This window comes from Panthera uncia, assembly GCF_023721935.1.
Source record: "Panthera uncia isolate 11264 chromosome B2 unlocalized genomic scaffold, Puncia_PCG_1.0 HiC_scaffold_24, whole genome shotgun sequence".
NCBI classification, from domain to species: Eukaryota; Metazoa; Chordata; class Mammalia; order Carnivora; family Felidae; genus Panthera; species Panthera uncia.
Genome location: NW_026057580.1, coordinates 51,017,754 through 51,038,203, shown reverse-complemented (window position 1 = coordinate 51,038,203; position 20,450 = coordinate 51,017,754). Strand labels below are relative to the sequence as shown.

Here is a 20,450-nt window from a genome sequence, read left to right as displayed (position 1 = left end):
TTGTTTGTTTGATGTTGCCCAAGGAATCCCTTAACCTGTCCTCATTTTTTTACCATTTTTCTTTTTTTTTTTTTTGATGTTTATTTATTTTTGAAAGAAAGAGAGAGAGAGAGAGCGAGTGGGGAAGGCAGAGAAAGAGAGGGAGACACAGAATCCAAAGAAGGTCCAAGCTCTGAGCTGTCAGCATAGAGCCCAGTGCAGAGCTTAAACTCAAGGACTGTGAGATCATGACCTGAGCCAAAGTCGGACACTTAACCAACTGACCCAGGTGCCCATACCTTTTTTTCTTTTTGCTGTTCAATTTGGGTGCTTTTCACACCCTGTCTTCCAGATAGCTTCCAGATTGATCCACTCTTCTGCATCCTCTACTCTTGACTCCCTCTAGTATATATTTCATATCAGTTATTGTATCCGTCAACTCTGATTGATTCTTTTTTATATTTTCTATCCCTTTGTTGAAGTTCTAACTGAGTTTATCCATTCTTCTCTCCAGTCCAATGAGCATCTTTATGACCATTACTCTTTATTAAGTAGATTTCTGAGATGTTTATTAGATAGATTGGTTATCTTATTTCATTTAGTTCCTTTTCCAAGGTTTTGTCTTGTTCTTTTGTTTGGAGCATATTTTTCTGTCTCATTTTGCTTGACTTTCTGTGCTTGTCTCTATGAATTAGGTGGAACAGCTACTCCTCCTAAACTTGAATGAATGGTCTTATCTGGCCATCCCCTATGTAGACTATGTGTGCCTGGTGACTTTGGCTAACTGGCTTGAGTTGTGGCTGCATGGGCTGGGAATATCAGAGCACTCCATGATAGGGCTTCCCTGGTGGGATGGGCAGAATTGAAGCATACATGGGTTGACATGGTCCTAAAACTCTCCACACAGAAGGAACCCACCCTGGCAAGACAGCTAAAGCTGAAATGGGTACAAGTCAGTGTGCCCCAGGTTGCTCCACACAGGTGCACCCTGGCAGGGAAGCTAGAACCAAGGCAAATGGGCAAGGAGGTATTGGGATATTCCATGCAGAGACGCCCTGGTGAGTCATTTGGAGCCAAATTGGTATGGGCCTGACGTGTTCCAGGGTATTTTGCTCTTGTGTTACCTTGACATGTTGACTAGAGCTATAATGAGAGCTCACCAGGGGTATCTCAGTGTGTGCTGCACTGAGGCCACTTTGGTGGGATGGCTTGTGCTGGTGTGGGCTAGGGACTTGGGGCTCAGTGAGGCAGTGAGGCAGTGAGCCAACTCGTGTGCCCAGACTATGCTCTCATCCACACTGTCAAGGTGGAAGGGAATCATAAACCATCATGCTCACCACCTCCTCCAACGTTTGGCAGGAAAGGTTCTAATGGTAGAAACTTTATATTCAATCTTCTCTCTTAAGCTGTGGCTTTTTTCTGTGCTCCAAGGATGACTAATCTTCTCACAGCCCCTCAGTACTATCCCTCTGTATTGCAGTTTGCAGAATTGGGTGTAGAGGTTCCCTTTGTTACCCTCTCTCTCTCTCTCTCTTGCCATTTTCTATATGGCCTCTCTATCTTTCATTGTGAGAAGTTGTTCAGTCAGCCCTCAGTTCTTCTTCAGACAGTGGAGGGGATAAGTTCAGGGTCTTTCTACATTGCCATCTGGGACACTCTCCTATCTGGCATCTTTTAAATACACCATAGTTGAAATTTAAATGCCAAATTGTCTACGTATCACATACTGCCAAACATGCCTTAAGCAGACAAGAACTATGCTATTTATAATCTACGGGACACCATGAAAAACCTCATTTTCCTAAGTACAAAGTGGAGAAGGTAGGATGAAAGAGAATATTTCACTTAATTTATAAGCTTTAAAATATTAAAAAGAAAGCACTCCAAACCAAGAATTTGTGAGCAAGTTGATCATTTGTTTATTCTTTTAGGGGATACAAAAGCAAAATATTTAAGGAACATGGAATTTTGCCCTACTGTGAATATTAGATATTTTGCAGGAACAAACTATTTTCCCAGAGTAGAAGATATTTCAAAAGCTGTAACTAAATGTCTAAGAGGAGTAGGGAAGAAGGAACACTCTATAAAGGAAAAGAGATGTGGTGAAGAAAGAAAAGTGGGGAGAAAGCAGATTAAACTGTCTGTTTCATAATTTTGCCCATAATTTTGGTTTGATGTAGGAGCTATAAGAATTCATCATGCAGACATCCTATTAGTGAAATTGATCCACAGCGCGAGCTGCTATTCTATGAAATCCTTCTGAGTCCTTGCCCCAAGTCTGTACTCCCACAGTCAGCTATCTCCCATAGACCATGTGCAGCAGGACTACTCAGGCAGATGAGTTCCTGGATCCTGGGAGATAATAAGACTCCTTTATTGTCCCACTTGGGCTCAAGGCCTTGATGAAGCTTCCTCAGACTGCACAGCAATCTAGAATGCTTCTGCTGACCTTTCTTCTCTCTTTCACCTAAAGTCAGGTTTGCCTCATATTTTTTTAATAGTTATTCTTTTTTATTATTATTTTTATTCTTTATTTTTGAGAGAGAGACAGCAAGACAGAGTGTGAGTGGGGGAGGGGGCAGAGAGAGAGGGAGGCACAGAATCTGAAGTGGGATCCAAGCTCTGAGCTGTCAGCACAGAGCCCGACACGGGGCTCTAACTCAAAAGCCGCAAGATCATGACCTGAGCCGAAGGCAGACGCTTAACCGAGGGAGCCACCCAGGAGCCCCAGGTTTGCCTCATAATTAATGAGTCTCTCGGCCTCTTAGGACACCTTCTTTTATTTCTTTTCATAGCCATCTCCCCTAATAAAATTTTTGAATATTAAATTCCATCTTGCTTTCTGTCAGAAAAAAGTGCGCAGTGACCTGGAAGCCTGAAAGGATTTCTGTGTTTCCTATAAGTTCTATTTTACCTCATATATACATCCTCCAGAGGTTCTCTCCATTTTTCTCCAGAAAAACTTCATGGGCTTTTAAAAATTTCTCTTGGTGAATTTTCCCACTTTGTGAACTACTCACACCTACTTGGAAGACCATTTTTGAGAACACTTTGAAAAAAAAATTTTTAACCAGAATGAGGCAGTTTTTCCAGAGAGATAGTTTATACTCATCAAATAAATACTCATCAAATGTTGGAAGCCAGGTCTTGGTTTGGAGTTCCTTATTTTTAATATTTTAAAGCTTATAAATCAAGTGAAACACTCTCTTTCATCCTAGCTTCCACACTTCACACTTAGGAAAATGAGGTTTTTCATGGTGTTCTGAGGTTATAAATAGCATAGTTCTTGTCTATTTAAAGCATATTTGGCAGTATAAGATATCTAGACAATTTGGCATTTAAATTTCAACTATGGTGCATTTAAAATATGCAGGATGACATAAGCCATAAGCTGGGCTTCTAAACTTTGGCTTTTTTATGACTGATATTTAAAATAATGTATCAAGAGGTTAATATCCCATTGAAATTGTCTCTGTGTCTCTTTTACACACAATTGGTTTGACTGTTATGACTGTCAAAATAAATTAGAAAAGAATTGAGCCAATGGTGCCTTTAGACACAGTTTTAAATATCTCTACGATAGATGAAAAATGAAAAGGTTAAACTAGAAAACTTCTAAGGTTTCTTCCAGCTTTAATAACATAGGATTCTATAATTCTATGGTTTAATGCAGTCAGATATGTTTAGAGTTCTCCCTCTCTGACCATAAGTTCCTTTTACATTATGTTCCTTTACGTAAGTTTAGAGAATTTCCTTCTCTAAACACTTTCAGCAACCATGACAATTCCAAATCTAATATGTGGGCATTGCTGGGCCTCTTCTGTAAATAGCATCAATCAGATGATCAAGAACCATAGCATTGTCTCTGAGAAGGCACAGATCTCTCTTTCCTCATTCTCCTTTCTGTTACTGCTTTGGGGGAATAATGATGGGGAAATTATTCTAAAAACTTCCAACTTTAGCATTTTAGCATACTCTAATATCAATCCAACACAACCTTACCCAAAGACCATACTTTATACAACCAAAAGTTACTTCAGAAAATGTCTTCTGAAGTGTCTAAACCATTCAACAGGGCCAATTAGCCATGCTTAGCCATCAAAATCCCTCAAAGCCACAAATGCACAACTAAATTCAAACCTGAATCTGAATGATGAGAGAGTAAAGAACCATGGTTTGAGTAGGAGAAGCCAGCTCCCTCCCTTTCCAATAAAAAATAAATGAAACCAATTCAATATTTGCTATTACTCAAAAAAACTATGAATAATATCATTACCTTTCTTGTTGCATTTTATATTTTAGTATCACTTAAATTATACATATTTTATATGCATAAGTATATGCACAAATGCATATGTATATATAAGCTTTGATGTATCTACTCTATAAATGTTGTTATTCCTTCCCTATATTTCTCTTAGGTCCTTAAGTCCCATAACCAAAAAATAAATAAAACTTTAAGAAATTGTCTTGCCATGAGATTTTTAGAAACCTAACCCTCACAAATGAAATGGGATTTCTGAAATATCTGTAAATGCAGAAAAGAGATTCTTTTCTTCTTTTCAAAGTCCTCAAATTATCTTCAAAGTTACTGTTTTTTCAACTCTACGCACATAGTTGTTTTATAAAAATTAAATTAAAACAAACCACTGCTAACTATCCTCTCAATAAAAAATGCAACTTAAAATTTTATTTGATAGTTAGATGTTAATAGCCCAAATGTTCTATACTATGTAACATTTTTCATGTCAGATTGACTAGCAATGTTAACAGCATCTTGTTGTTCTTGGTCCCACAAGCAATACAGCTGTTCCTTATCTTAATCATATGAGTGTCCAAACTCATCAAGCAAAGGTTTTTATTTGTTTATAAATGTCGTCACCTGTGGACAGTTAGCTTAGTTAATTAGAGCACAGCACTAATGAAACCAAGATTAAGAATCCCTTCTTTTATGATCATTAGCAAGATATCTTCTCTTAGTACTAAGACTTAAGACTCCATCTAAAATTACAGCCACAGTCTCAAACTTATGCAGTGGGGCAAAATAAGGAATAGGTAAACACCTTAACATTTTGAGTATTGCCTTCATTTAAATAAATATTTTAATTTTAACTATGAACTATTTCATACATATGGAATAGTACAGATAATAATACAGTGGACCCTTGAAACTTGTGGGAGTTAAAAGTGCCAACCCTCACACAGTCAAAAACCCATATATGACTTTTTTTTTTAATATGGAACACTTCAAGAATTTGTGTGTCACCCTTGTGCAGGGGCCGTGCTAATCTTCTCTGCATCGTTCTCATTTTAGTATGTGTGCTGCCGAAGCAAGCACTCCATGTGTAACTTTTGATTCCCCAAAAACTTAATGATTTTAGCCTAATCCTGACCAGAAACCTCAGCAATAGTTGACTAACACATATTTTGCATGTTATATGTCTTATACACTGTATTCTTACAATAAAGTAAGCTAAAGAAAAGAAAATGTTATTAGGAAAACCATAAGGAAGAGAAAATACACTTACATTCTGTACTGTGTTTATTGAAATAGTCCGCATAAAGGTGGGCCTGCACAGTTCAAAACTACATTGTTCAAGTCTCAACCATATAACAAAATATGAAGCACCCTTCCCCCAATTTAACAAATGTTGATATTTGGCAAAATCTGCCTCAGATATTTATAAAACAAAATGTAGCAGATACAAATAAATAAAGATATGAATAAAGTGTTAGAGATACCATTCCTTACCTCCCTAAGAGAATCACAGAATGCTGACATGAACTCTTCCACTACCTTTTTAAAATTGTTAATATTCTAATACATTCTTCTTAATTTATCCATTTCCTTATTCTTGCACAATTATGATCCTTTCAATTTTTGTTAGTACAACAAGGCTGCAATGATAGTTTTGAGAATGCCTTTTCATTTGAGAGTTCAACCACAATATATAACTTAAAAGTAGAAATGTAATCTTGTAGTGTGTATACATTCTCAAGTCCATAGACACTGATTATTAAATTACTTTCCAAAGTACATTCACCAGACACAGACACCGCAGTACATTGAGCTCCATAGAGACAGTGACAGGGCAAGTGAGAACCAGACAGGCACTGGGCGACTTAGTGCCTGGCTGAGGAAAATAATTAAACATGGGCAGAGGAGATCCTAAGAAGCCAAGATACAAAATGTCATCATATGCGTTCTGTATGCAAACTTGATGAGAGGAACACGAGAAGAAGCATCCAGATGCTTCAGCCAACTTCTCAGTTTTCTAAGTGCTCAAAGAGATGGAAGACCATGTTCCAAAGAGAAAGGAAAATTTGAAGACGTGGCAAAAGCAAACAGGGCCCATTATGGAAGAGAAATGAAAACTCATGTCCCCCCTAAAGAGGAAACAAAAAAGAAGATCAAGGATCCCGATGCACCCAAGGGGATTCCTTCAACCTTTTTCTTGTTTTGTTTTGAGTATCGCCCAAAACTCAAAGGACAGCATCCTGACCTATCTGTTGGCAACATTGCAAAGAGACTGGGAGAGATATGGAGTAACTCTCCTGCAGATGACAAGTGGTTTTATGAAAAGAAGGCTGCTAAGCTGAAGGAAAAACATGAAAAGGATATTGTTGTATATCAAGCTAAAAAGGAAAGCCTGATGTGGCAAAAAAGGAAGTCGTCAAGGCTGGGAAAAGCAAGAAAAAAATAGAAGAGGAGAAAGACAAGGAGGATGAAGAGTATGAAGAGGAGGAGGAGGATGAAGAAGATGAATATGAAGATTATGATGAATAAATTGGTTCTATTAGTTTTTTTTCCTTGTCTATAAAGCATCTAACCCTCCCCCATATGCAACTCACTCCCCTTAAAGAAAAAAATTGAAATGTAAAAATAAAACAAAACAAAACAAAACAAAGCAGAGGCATCAATGTATCCTAAGACCAGCAGTTTTTGAAAGTTCTTATGTTCTGATATTATTGCAAAACACATCATATGATCAGTTTTTAAGTTTTAGCAATCTACTTGTTAATGAAATGTTGCCCCATTTTGTTTTAAATTTCATTACCCATAACTATCAGTGAGAATTTACAACTGTTTATTTATTGGTCTTAAAATTTTCTTCTATTAATTGACTCTTCATATCTTTTGTCATTCTTTATTGAAATATTTCCCTTTTATTGCTTTTAAAGTTTTATTTAATGCATATATTTATTAATACTTTATTGGTTGCTTGGATTACAAATATTTTCACCCAGTATGGGGTTTATCTTTTCATTTTATGGCCTTTTATGTACAGATCTTTTTTGTTTTAAATAGCTAAAGTTAATAATCTTTTTAAGCTTTGTGCTTCTCAAGTCTTGTGTAAGAGCTCTTTTCTTAACTTCCAACATCATAGTTGCTTTCATTACTTTTTTATATTTTTCAATTTGTCTTTATGTTATTAATCCATTTAGGATGAATTTTTGTGTATGGTGGGAGGTAGGCCTACAACTACAGGTAGGCCTGTATGACTAGTCCATTGCCTCACCATCATCTTATCTTTCACCATTGACCAGAAAGCCACTACTCTCATAGGTTAATTTTTCATATACACACATGGCTGTTTCTAGGCTCCCTGTTCTGTTTACACGGATGTATTTGTGTATCCTTCTGCTAATACAACACATTTTAATTACTGTATCTTTATAACAACTCTTTTATTTTTTTTAATGTTTATTTATTTCTGAGAGACAGACACAGAGTATGAGTTGGGGAGGGGCAGAGAGAGAGAGAGAAACAGAATCCAAAACAGGCGCTAGGCTCTGAGCTGTCAGCACAGAGCCCGATGCAGGGCTCGAACCCATGAACCTGAGATCATGACCTGAGCCGAAGTTGGATGTTTAACCCAACTTGGGTTATGGAGCCAACCAGGTGCCCCTATAACAACTCTTAATAATGATAGAGTAAGTTCATTCTCTTTAATCTTCTTCAAGTGTTTTCCTTTAGTTATTCGTGGCCCCTTATTCATCCACATAAATTTTTGAAACAGCTTGACAGGTTCTGAAAAAACTTAAGATTTAGACTGAACTAGCTTTGCTTTTATAAATTATTTTGGGGCGAATCAAAATTTTAAAATACTGAGACTTCCTGCCCAAAAACATGGCTTTATTCTCCATTTATTTAGGTCTTTGTATATATTCTTCAATAATGTTTTATAAATTTTTCTATAAAAGTCATATGTATATTATGTTAAATTTAATCTCGCATATTTTATAGTTCTGTGACTAAAAGAATAGGATATTTTAAAATTACATTTCTAATCTATTGTATCTGATGGTACTCAAGTGCCATTAATTTTAATGTACAGTTTTGTAAGCATTTTCCTTGATGAATTCTGATTACTTCTACTAGATTCTCTTAAATTTCATATGTATATAATTATATCATCTGTGACAATGGCAATTTGGTTTCTTATTCTTCTATTCCCCATACCTCTTATTTATTTTCCATGTCATATTGAGCTAGCTAGGACATCCAGTACAATGCTAAATCCAAGTGGTGACAGCAGGCATCTTAAATTATTTCTGACTTTAAGAGAATGCTTCTAATTAATTCACCATTAAATGTGAAGTTCACATTAAGTTTTATGTAGACATCCTTTTTTTATTCACAGTTTTTTTTTAAGATTTGTTAACTTAAGATGAGCATATTTTTCTCTGTCAATATGTTAACATGGTTAATTACAGATTTTATAAAGTTAAACCGTCTCTGTCATCCTAGAATAAACCCTACTGGTATTTATTAAATACCAGTCTGAGATTCACACCTCAGCCTTGGAGAAGGTGATTAGAGCCTGCTGGGTGGCAGGGATTTCTGGGGTAACATGGGCTAGAGCTCTTTCATAGAAAGCTGTCCACTGAGATGCCAGTAACATTTGCTGGGATACCATAGGCCAAAGCTCGTCTAATGGAAGCTGCCTGCTGGAATATGGGCAGGTCAGAGATGGCATATAGAAAACTGCCCACTGCAGTGCCAGAGAAACTCACTGGAGGGTGACCTCCACTGGGTTTCCCACATACCACCGATAGCTGGGCCTTAGGAGGAAAAAAAAGACCCAAAAACTGGGAAGAAAAGCTTCATCCTCTACTATGCCTTGCAGGACCCTTCTAGCACACTCTATTAACAAACCTACCATTGCATCAGTTGGCAAAGGGTCCAGTTCAATTATCAAAAGCCAGGACAACAAGAGATAGATTTGGATCTGAGAATCAGTAAGTTCACAATTTGCTGTCTTAGTCAAGTTCATTAACTCCTAATTTAATATAAACCCCATAACAGTTCTATGCAATCAGTACTATCCCCATTGTACAGGACAGGACACTGAGGTTTACAGAGGTAAGGTAAATGTCTACAGCCATCCATCTAGAAAGTAGCCAAAATAAGACTGAACTCTGATAATTTGATTCCAGAACACTCTCTTAACCCACTGTACTCTCTGCCTCCTGATTCACCTGAGTAACACCAGTTAGAAAACTGGTAACAGCCATCCTGGCCTGGGCTGAAAAGGCAGCCATGAGAATGTTGGTGACAATGACTAGGAGAGACATTTCAGAATAAGATTTAACACTTCTGAGACCAACAAAATACAATAGTTACTCCAGGATACTCTCAGCCTCAAATGTTCAATCCTATGACCCATAAGAACATTTGCATTTTACAGATTAAGTTCAGAAAATAAGGCCCTTATAAATCTAAGGTATACATAAATGACCAAAAATAAATCCTGAGAGTAGCACAGAACAAACTCTAGTATTCATTTAATATGAATTTTATTTAATATGATTTTACATAAAATTTATAACCAATAATTATGTTTATATGGAGTAATTACACAAATACAGGCACACACATATACACCCTCCAGCATGATATTCTTAGGTCTGAGTTTGTTTTTACATATACCATAAATATTCTTAGGTTAATTGAAAACAGAACTTCATATAAATGTGGATTCCTGTTCAAATTGTTCTTTGCTTAGCTTTTCTCAGCCTTTTTTGGCTTTTAGTGTCAAAAGATCAATATATAGTAATAAAAGCATTTGAGAGGATGTCTAATTGGACTTTGTTTATACTTTAGACATCCTCTCAATCACTTCTATTATTGTATATTGATCTTTTGGCAGTAAAAGAAAGAACTCAAGACATCACCTCTCCCAAGGTATCCACATCCTAATCCCCAGAATTTGTGAATATATTATATTACATGGCAAAGGAGAATTAAGGTTCCAGATTGCCAATCAACTACCGTGAGATGGGGAGATTATTCTGGATTATTCAGGTGAGCTCAATGTAATTACAAGGGTTCTTATAAGTAAAAGAGAGATGCAGGAGAGCCAGAGAGTGCTACAATGTGAGAAAGACAAATTCTCCCCTGGAACCTCTAAACAGAAACACAGCCTGGCATACACCTTGATTTTAGCCTGAGACTCACTTTAAATTTCTGACTTGCTCCTCTGTAAATAATAAATTTGCATTATTGTAGCTACTAACTTTGTAGTCATTTGTGATAGCAACCATAGGAAACTAACACATCCTGCCCCATCTTCTGAACCAGAGGATATTTTGGATTTAAGATTCCCCAAATCCCTGTTCAAATAATAATCATAGAAATGTATTAATCAATCTTACTTATTTGGCCACACATCTACAGCTTGTTCACATTCTAAGGCCTCGTCTTTGAAATTTGTCTTGTCTGTGTACAAACTATTCCCCAAATCTAAACCCTGCAGCTTCACATTCAGAACTGCTATTTTAAGATAGTAATTTTTCATTCACTCATTCCGTTAGTCAGTCAACAAGCATTTATACCTCTAGCTGGACCTCAGACACCAGTATATAACTCATGCCCAACAGATGTTTCAACTTAATATTTCCAAAACCGAATTCCTGATTTTCCTACCCAATCTACAACTTCCAGTCTTCACTTCAGTTGATGCAAAGTCCATTCTTCTACTTGCGCAGGCCAACATGCTTGGAGTCACCCTTGACTCTTTCCTCCCTTCCCAATTCCCATCCAATCCATCAGCATATGGTGCCTGATGTATATTCAAAATGTGGACACTACTCAACCACCTTCATGATCACCACCCATTCAAGCTGCTATTTTCCCCTGCCTTAAAACCTTTTGCTGGTCTTCGGCTTTAACCCCTTCAGTCTATTTCCAATGCAACACCTGGATCAATCACACTTAAAACATAATTCTGATCCCTTCATTCCTCTGCTCAACAATTCCCATATTTTCCCATCTCACTTGTAGTATCAAAAGCCCTGCTCCTTACTCTGCTGTCCACTATCATTTCTATGATGCTTTGCAGTACTCACTCAACTCTAGGAACACCAGTCTCCTCCTTGTTCCTGGAACAAGTCAAACACACTCCTGCCTCAGGGACATCGTTTGCTACTCCCTCTACATGACTCATTCCCTCAATGAGGCCTTTCTTGTCCACTTTATATAAAAAGTCATCCCATCACACCCAACCCTTGTTCTCCTGCTACTTGATATGTAACTTAACCTGTTTGATTTTTCTCCATAGTACTCATCACTATCTGATAGATTATATATTTGCTTGTTGGTTTGTTGTCCATTTCTTCTCAACCCCACTAAAATGTGAGCTCCATGGAAGTTGAAACTATTTTTTGTGCACTATTTTACCTTCAATACCTAGAATTGTACCTGCCATGTAATAGGCATATATACAAATATTTTTTAAGTAAATGAATCAATCAATCAGTATTGAGCTTCTGTTATGTAAATAACTGTTCCAGGCCCTAGGGATACAAAGACAAATGAAACACGATATTTGATATTGGAGAATTTGTAGGCTAGAGCAACACTGTTCAATAAAACTTTCTGTGATGATGGAAATATTCTCTATCTGCATTGTTCAATATGATAGCCACTAGAAAATGTAGCTACTGAGCACTTGAAATGTGACTACTGTGACTGAGGAAATAAATTTTTATTTTATTTTACTTTAATTACTTTTAAATTTAAATTTAAAAGGCCATATGTGGCTAGTAGCTACAACACAGGCTTAAAAGAGATAGATACTTAACTTCTAATACTGGTGTCACAGTAGATATGCAATAAAATGCTTTGGGAATCCAGAGAAGAGAGACACCAATCCTGCCTGACTTTAGTTCCTCCCAATAGACCTTCCAAGAGCACTCCATGCTTTTCCCTCACATTATTTTGTATTGATGTAATTACTGTTTACTTATAATTATTTACTTGATGTCAACCTTCCTTACTAAGGTATGAGAGCTGGAGCTGTGACCATCCTTAGCTACTGACAGAATGCTTTGCACATAGTAGGGAAACAATAAATACTGGTTTGACTGACAAGCAAGATAGTTACAGTACTCTTCTCAAGGAGGTAACATTTGTGATGGATTTTAAAGGAAAGGTAGGAGTTTGCTAGGCCAGAGCCAAGATAAGGTAGAAGGAATGGTAGTCAGGGAAAACAATATGTGCAAAGGCCAGTAAGCATGGGAGCATGTTTATTAGTGGTACAGGGAGTTCAGTATAGTTATAATGCATTTATAAAGACAGATGTACTTGCTTCTTACTGCTTGAAAGTTCAAGTTAATAATTTTGTGAGTAAGAAAATCCAAAATCCAGTATGAAAGTGAGAGTTGGACAATTTTTTAGTGAATTGTTATGAAGTAGACTTAGACTTTTTTCAAATCTTTAGCCCTGTTATCAGCCCTGTTATAAGTGTAGACTAAAATTTCCCTAACTTTTTCCTGATCTAGAATATTATATATTTCAGCTTATGGGGACCTTAGAGATTATTTAACTGAAGCCTTCTTTGGTCAAATGAGGAAATTAAGACTCAGAACACACAGTTAATTAATGCAGAAGTGGGACCATAATCCAGATGTTTTAGCTTGCAGTCTAGAGTCATTACCAACACACAGCAATTACACAACCACATTTCATCTGCTTACTCTGACACAAAGCAAGATACTGGTCCCACAATACGTCCATTAATAACCTCTGATCACCTTTTAAAACATACAAGGAGAAGACTCGGTCATAAATTCTCTACGTATGAGAATAACCATTAAGGCTGCCCAATACAAACAAACAACAATTTTAAGCCTCAAGAAATAGTAACAAACTTCAAAAGAGTTATTTTAGTAGTACAGTGTGGAATGATTTACTATTTCTACAAGCACAACAGGGTGAAAGTTCCATGCGGTATATCAAAATGTCAATTTCACTACAAATCTGGCTTCCCATCCTGATTCAACCACTCTCTGTCTGGGTTACCTAGAGCAACTTGTTCAACCTCTCTAAACCCCCCATTTCTTAATTTATAAAATGTGCGTATTTGATCTCCAAGGTATTTTTGGATTTTATGCTTTTCTTGTGATTTTGCTGAGTTGGAAAGAGAGAAAAAGCCACAGAACAAATTCCCACTTGGACAGAGGTTTATTTATGCTGCTTGTCTGCAGTCAAACTGACAATCTTAACAATATTTGATACCATTGATATTTCACTGCCCATCTATAAATCCATCAGACTATACATAAATCACATGACCCAAAACTGGAACCAGTATTATATCCTTTTCTGTATTCTGCATTTAATGTGCAATCCAGAAATACTGTTGACTCTGTTGTCCCAGCATCTTACCCACTTGGTACTAGCACTCCAAGACTCAAGATTCATTCTGAGAGTTATCAGGAAGTCTTCCTTTGCAAGCTACCACCAATTTTTTACATTAAAAATATACTGACTTCCCCAGGTATAGGTGGGATAGAGGCTATACTTTGTCCATCTTTGTATTTTTTGAGAGAGAGAGAGAGAGTGTGTGTGTCTGTGTGTGTGTGTGTGTGTGTGTGTGTGTGTGGTGGGAGTGGGGGAGGGGCAGAAAGAGGGAGAGAGAGAGAGGGAGAGAGAATTCCAAGCAGGGTCCACGTTGTCAGCACAAAGCCCGATGCAGAGCTATAGTTCATAAATGGTGAGATCATGACCTGCCCCGAAATCAAGAGCTGGATGCTTTACTGACTGAGCCAACCACATGCTCCTATCCATCTTTGTGTTATCTTCCTTTAAAATCACTGAAGGTCCTGGAAAACAACAAGGTTTAATTTATAACAAACAAGAAAAAATAGAAATAGTTTATTGCTATTGTCTTACTACATGATCTGCATATATGTGGGCCCCCGAATAGAATCACAATGGTTTACCTTTCCACCACTGAAATAGAAAATTTATGTATTTTTCTTTCCATTTCCATCTTTCATGCACAAATACAGGAAAAATTTTTCCTTTGACAAATTTTTTTTAACATACATGATGCTGATCCCTACTTTCTTGAGCTGTCTTAGATACATACCTAAACATTCATAGTACGTCTCTTAGAATATGAGAATATCTCCCACAAGCACAATTAAGAACAGATGGTTAAAAACTTTAAGGTAGTATTTGCATAAAAAGATCATCTTGCTTTCACACTGTAGAGTTCTATATTACTTTTAATTGTTTTCCCTGAAAAAAAGTACACCCTTCCTTAACCAAAAGATAACAAGAAAATTTGGCTTACTTTTTTTTAACTGAAAAGGAAACAATTCATAGCAAAGGCACTATGCCGAAGAAAATAATACATAAAGGAATATGTTACACTGTGAATAAAGGTGTCACATCAGCTCAAATGTATAAGAAACTTACACTAAATCTAATAGACTTTAGCCACCTCATTTTTCCAGAACCCAGAACAAACCTGAAGTAATTCAAAAGCCCCTGCACCGCGGCTCGCCGGCCAAGCAGAGCCCCCGAGTCTGGCTGGCAAAAGCGGAGGGGCCGGACAGACTGTGTTCCGACAGCAAGCGCGACTTAGCGTCTGGGAGGTCATAAGTTAACAGCTCTGCGCGGAAAGCGGGAAGGCTGGAGGACAAAGGGAGGGAGAGCTGCTGAGCCCCCGGACGGCAGAGCTCAGCTTGGCGGGGAACAAAGGCGCCAGCGCCATCTCCCCCGCCCATCCCCCAGCCAAAATCCCAAAGGGAACCAGTTCCTGCCAGGGAACTTGCTCGCTCCGCGCAAACACCCAACTCTGTGCTTCTGCGGAGCCAAACCTCCGGCAGCGGATCTGACTCCCTCCCGCTGCCACAGGGCTCCTCCTGGAGTGGATCACCTAAGGAGAAGCGAGCTAAGCCTGCCCCTCCACCCCCCGTGCACCTTGCCTACCCAACCCAGCTAATACGCCAGATCCCCAGCACCACAAGCCTGGCAGTGAGCAAGTAGCCCAGACGGGCCACGCCACCCCACAGTGAATCCCGCCCCTAGGAGAGGGGAAGAGAAGGCACACACCAGTCTGACTGTGTCCCCAGCGGTGGGCTGGGGGCAGACATCAGATCGGACTGCGGCCCCGCCCACCAACTCCAGTTATACACCACAGCACAGGGGAAGTTCCCTGCAGGTCCTCACCACTCCAGGAACTATCCAAAATGACCAAACGGAAGAATTCCCCTCAGAAGAATCTCCAGGAAATAACAACAGCTAATGAACTGATCAAAAAGGATTTAAATAATATAACAGAAAGTGAATTTAGAATATTAGTCATAAAATTAATCGCTGGGCTTGAAAACAGTATACAGGACAGCAGAGAATCTCTTGCCACAGAGATCAAGGGACTAAGGAACAGTCACGAGGAGTTGAAAAACGCTTTAAACGAAATGCAAAACAAAATGGAAACCACAACGGCTCGGCTTGAAGAGGCAGAGGAGAGAATAGGTGAACTAGAAGATAAAGTTATGGAGAAAGAGGAAGCTGAAAGAAAGAGAGATAAAAAAATCCAGGAGTATGAGGGGAAAATTAGAGAACTAAGTGATACACTAAAAAGAAATAATATACGCATAATTGGTATCCCAGAGGAGGAAGAGAGAGGGAAAGGTGCTGAAGGGGTACTTGAAGAAATTATAGCTGAGAACTTCCCTGAACTGGGGAAGGAAAAAGGCATTGAAATCCAAGAGGCACAGAGAACTCCCTTCAGACGTAACTTGAATCGATCTTCTGCACGACATATCATAGTGAAACTGGCAAAATACAAGGATAAAGAGAAAATTCTGAAAGCAGCAAGGGATAAACGTGCCCTCACATATAAAGGAAGACCTATAAGACTCGTGACTGATCTCTCCTTTGAAACTTGGCAGGCCAGAAAGGCTTGGCACGATATCTACAGTGTGCTAAACAGAAAAAATATGCAGCCGAGAATCCTTTATCCAGCAAGTCTGTCATTTAGAAGAGAAGGAGAGATAAAGGTCTTCCCAAACAAACAAAAACTGAAGGAATTTGTCACCACGAAACCAGCCCTACAAGAGATCCTAAGGGGGATCCTGTGAGACAAAGTACCAGAGACATCACTACAAGCATAAAACATACAGACATCACAATGACTCTAAACCCGTATCTTTCTATAATAACACTGAATGTAAATGGATTAAATGCGCCAACTAAAAGACATAGGGTATCAGAATGGATAAAAAAACAAGACCCATCTATTTGCTGTCTACAAGAGACTCATTTTAGATCGGAGGACACCTTTAGATTGAGAGTGAGGGGATGGAGAACTATTTATCATGCTACTGGAAGCCAAAAGAAAGCTGGAGTAGCCATACTTATATCAGACAAACTAGACTTTAAATTAAAGGCTGTAACAAGAGATGAAGAAGGGCATTATATAATAATCACAGGGTCTATCCACCAGGAAGAGCTAACTATTATAAATGTCTATGCGCCAAATACCCGAGCCCCCAGATATATAAAACAATTACTCATAAACATAAGCAACCTTATTGATAAGAATGTGGTCATTGCAGGGGACTTTAACACCCCACTTACAGAAATGGATAGATCATCTAGACACACAGTCAATAAAGAAACAAGGGCCCTGAATGATACATTGGATCAGATGGACTTGACAGATATATTTAGAACTCTGCACCCCAAAGCAACAGAATATACTTTCTTCTCGAGTGCACATGGAACATTCTCCAAGATAGATCATATACTGGGTCACAAAACAGCCCTTCATAAGTTTACAAGAATTGAAGTTATACCATGCATACTTTCAGACCACAATGCTATGAAGCTTGAAATCAACCACAGGAAAAAGTCTGGAAAACCTCCAAAAGCATGGAGGTTAAAGAACACCCTACTAACGAATGAGTGGGTCAACCAGGCAATTAGAGAAGAAATTAAAATATATATGGAAACAAACGAAAATGAAAATACAACAATCCAAACGCTTTGGGATGCAGCGAAGGCAGTCCTGAGAGGAAAATACATTGCAATCCAGGCCTATCTCAAGAAACAAGAAAAATCCCAAATACAAAATCTAACAGCACACCTAAAGGAAATAGAAGCAGAACAGCAAAGGCAGCCTAAACCCAGCAGAAGAAGAGAAATAATAAAGATCAGAGCAGAAATAAACAATATAGAATCTAAAAAAACTGTAGAGCAGATCAACGAAACCAAGAGTTGGTTTTTTGAAAAAATAAACAAAATTGACAAACCTCTAGCCAGGCTTCTCAAAAAGAAAAGGGAGATGACCCAAATAGATAAAATCATGAATGAAAATGGAATGATTACAACCAATCCCTCAGAGATACAAACAATTATCAGGGAATACTATGAAAAATTATATGCCAGCAAATTGGACAACCTGGAAGAAATGGACAAATGTCTAAACACCCACACTCTTCCAAAACTCAATCAGGAGGAAATAGAAAGCTTGAACAGACCCATAACCAGCGAAGAAATTGAATCGGTTATCAAAAATCTCCCAACAAATAAGAGTCCAGGACCAGATGGCTTCCCAGGGGAGTTCTACCAGACATTTAAAGCAGAGATAATACCTATCCTTCTCAAGCTATTCCAAGAAATAGAAAGGGAAGGAAAACTTCCAGACTCATTCTATGAAGCCAGTATTACTTTGATTCCTAAACCAGACAGAGACCCAGTAAAAAAAGAGAAATACAGGCCAATATCTCTGATGAATATGGATGCAAAAATTCTCAATAAGATACTAGCAAATCGAATTCAACAGCTTATAAAAAGAATTATTCACCATGATCAAGTGGGATTCATTCCTGGGATGCAGGGCTGGTTCAACATTCGCAAATCGATCAACGTGATACATCACATTAACAAAAAAAAAGAGAAGAACCATATGATCCTGTCAATCGATGCAGAAAAGGCCTTTGACAAAATCCAGCACCCTTTCTTAATAAAAACCCTTGAGAAAGTCGGGATAGAAGGAACATACTTAAAGATCATAAAGGCCATTTATGAAAAGCCCACAGCTAACATCATCCTCAACGGGGAGAAACTGAGAGCTTTTTCCCTGAGATCAGGAACACGACAGGGATGCCCACTGTCACCGCTGTTGTTTAATATAGTGCTGGAAGTTCTAGCATCAGCAATCAGACAACAAAAGGAAATCAAAGGCATCAAAATTGGCAAAGATGAAGTCAAGCTTTCGCTTTTTGCAGATGACATGATATTATACATGGAAAATCCGATAGACTCCACCAAAAGTCTGCTAGAACTGATACATGAATTCAGCAAAGTTGCAGGATACAAAATCAATGTGCAGAAATCAGTTGCATTCTTATACACTAACAATGAAGCAACAGAAAGACAAATGAAGAAACTGATCCCATTCACAATTGCACCAAGAAGCATAAAATACCTAGGAATAAATCTAACCAAAGATGTAAAAGATCTGTATGCTGAAAACTATAGAAAGCTTATGCAGGTAATTGAAGAAGATATAAAGAAATGGAAAGACATTCCCTGCTCATGGATTGGAAGAATAAATATTGTCAAAATGTCAATACTACCCAAAGCTATCTACACATTCAATGCAATCCCAATCAAAATTGCACCAGCATTCTTCTCGAAACTAGAACAAGCAATCCTGAAATTCATATGGAACCACAAAAGGCCCCGAATAGCCAAAGTAATTTTGAAGAAGAAGACCAAAGCAGGAGGCATCACAATCCCAGACTTTAGCCTCTACTACAAAGCTGTCATCATCAAGACAGCATGGTATTGGCATAAAAACAGACACATAGACCAATGGAATAGAATAGAAACCCCAGAACTAGACCCACAAACGTATGGCCAACTCATCTTTGACAAAGCAGGAAAGAACATCCAATGGAAAAAAGACAGTCTCTTTAACAAATGGTGCTGGGAGAACTGGACGGCAACATGCAGAAGGTTGAAACTAGACCACTTTCTCACACCATTCACAAAAATAAACTCAAAATGGATAAAGGACCTGAATGTGAGACAGGAAACCATCAAAACCTTAGAGGAGAAAGCAGGAAAAGACCTCTCTGACCTCAGCCATAGCAATCCCTTACTCGGCACATCCCCAAAGGCAAGGGAATTAAAAGCAAAAGTGAATTACTGGGACCTTATGAAGATAAAAAGCTTCTGCACAGCAAAGGAAACAACCAACAAAACTAAAAGGCAACCAACGGAATGGGAAAAGATATTTGCAAATGACACATCGGACAAAGGGCTAGTATCCAAAATCTATAAAGAGCTCATCAAACTCCACACCCGAAAAACAAATAACCCAGTGAAGAAATGGGCAGAAAACATGAATAGACACTTCTCGAAAGAAGACATCCGGATGGCCAACAGGCACATGAAAAGATGTTCAACGTCGCTCCTTATCAGGGAAATACAAATCAAAACCACACTCAGATACCACCTCACGCCAGTCAGAGTGGCCAAAATGAAGAAATCAGGAGACTATAGATGCTGGAGAGGATGTGGAGAAACAGGAACCCTCTTGCACTGTTGGTGGGAATGCAAATTGGTGCAGCCGCTCTGGAAAGCAGTGTGGAGGTTCCTCAGAAAATTAAAAATAGACCTATCCTATGACCCAGCAATAGCACTGCTAGGAATTTATCCAAGGGATACAGGAGTACTGATGCATAGGGGCACCTGTACCCCAATGTTTATAGCGGCACTCTCAACAATAGCCAAATTATGGAAAGAGCCTAAATGTCCATCAACGGATGAATGGATAAAGAAATTGTGGTTTATATACACAATGGAATACTACGTGGCAATGAGAAAAAATGAAATATGGCCTTTTGTAGCAACATGGATGGAACTGGAGAGTGTGATGCTAAGTGAAATAAGCCATACAGAGAAAGACAGATACCATATGGTTTCACTCTTATGTGGATCCTGAGAAACGTAACAGAAAACCATGGGGGAGGGGAAGGAAAAAAAAAAAAAAGAGGTTAGAGTGGGAGAGAGCCAAAGCATAAGAGACTGTTAAAAACTGAGAACAAATTGAGGGTTGATGGGGGGTGGGAGGGAGGGCAGGGTGGGTGATGGGTATTGAGGAGGGCACCTTTTGGGATGAGCACTGGGTGTTGTATGGAAACCAATTTGACAGTAAATT

General features: G+C 38.3%; 1 non-coding gene and 1 pseudogene across 1 annotated transcript; one reads left to right on the top strand and one right to left on the bottom strand.

The window, feature by feature from the left end:
- Nucleotides 1-5,210: 5,210 nt before the first annotated feature.
- LOC125939275 (U6 spliceosomal RNA) lies at nucleotides 5,211-5,317 on the bottom strand. The gene has a single exon (XR_007463013.1). It is a non-coding gene; the product is annotated as a U6 spliceosomal RNA (small nuclear RNA).
- Nucleotides 5,318-5,820: 503 nt separating this feature from the next.
- On the top strand, nucleotides 5,821-6,825 carry LOC125938119 (high mobility group protein B1-like; annotated as a pseudogene).
- The last annotated feature ends 13,625 nt before the right edge of the window (nucleotides 6,826-20,450 follow it).